Source organism: Salvelinus sp. IW2-2015, linkage group LG4q.1:29 (assembly GCF_002910315.2).
Source record: "Salvelinus sp. IW2-2015 linkage group LG4q.1:29, ASM291031v2, whole genome shotgun sequence".
NCBI classification, from domain to species: Eukaryota; Metazoa; Chordata; class Actinopteri; order Salmoniformes; family Salmonidae; genus Salvelinus; species Salvelinus sp. IW2-2015.
Window position 1 is genome coordinate 47,784,506 of NC_036842.1, and position 1,016 is coordinate 47,785,521.

The 1,016-nt window shown below is 39.2% G+C and overlaps 1 protein-coding gene across 1 annotated transcript in view; it reads left to right on the plus strand.

The window, feature by feature from the left end:
* Positions 1 to 83, plus strand: part of snupn (snurportin 1) — a 35,356-nt gene extending 35,273 nt beyond the window's left edge. The window contains exon 9 of the mRNA XM_023984816.2: positions 1 to 83. This exon is cut by the window's left edge and continues 524 nt beyond it. The gene's annotated coding sequence lies outside the window, so the exon portion shown is untranslated.
* Positions 84 to 1,016: the final 933 nt, after the last annotated feature.

Genomic DNA, 1,016 nt, shown 5'->3' on the forward strand with positions numbered 1-1,016 from the left:
AGGCTAACTCTGTTAGCTAGCCGCTAAAGGCTAACTCTGTTAGCTAGCCGCTAAAGGCTAACTCTGTTAGCTAGCCGCTAAAGGCTAACTCTGTTCTGCTAACCAATAATATTGTCATGCTTTGCTGCTCGCCATGCCAGAAAGACAAATTACAAAAAACTTCAGACTACGTTGTGGGGAGTTTTTTTGGACAGTTACATTGCGAGGCATTTAATGAGAGGGAGCTCAATGAATTAGCAAATTAGTCACTGCTTCATTTGGAGAGCCCTGAGTTCAGGCATCGCTTGGTTCAACAGAGCTGTATCCACATTTTTATTACACTGTGCTAGTTAGTGTAATGCAGTGGATTAGACAATGTAAAATGCAAGGACCCTGTTAAAGAAGCCGGTTTCCCGGACCTAGATTAAACGCATTCCTAGATTAAAAACACTTTCAATTACATTTTTCCGTTGAGAGACCACTGGGGCTGGGAAACTTACTTTAGTGTTGCCGAAATGAACACTGTTCTGCTCATTTTGCCAGGCCTTGTGAATGGACAACTTTGTCATTGCACTTTCAGAGGTGCAATAAATAACACAGTTAGTAACACAGGCCCTTTAGACCCTTTAGACCTAAACAGCGTCTGTCGTGGCCAGATGTGTAACAAATGCAAAAATGAAAGTTGATTCATCTGATTCTTCTAAGTGTATTTTTTCTGATGTTTATTAAATTGTTTTACTTGACTTTTCAATTTTTGTCCTCAGACTTTTATTCAAGAGGTAAGGATGATTAGGCATTGACCATGGATAGATAAGATGGGAATCATTAAGCTAAATCAAGATGAATTCAGTTATTTTGATTGAAATCTAACATCAACTGCTTAAAAAGCTATAGAGCAGGGGTGTCAAACATACAGCCTGTGAATTTTTAGGGGGGGACGAACTCAATATACTTTAAAACTACTAAAACCAAATCGAAACTGTGTAGAAATTATAATGGACCTACAGTGCCTCCAGAAAGTATTCACACCCCTTGAC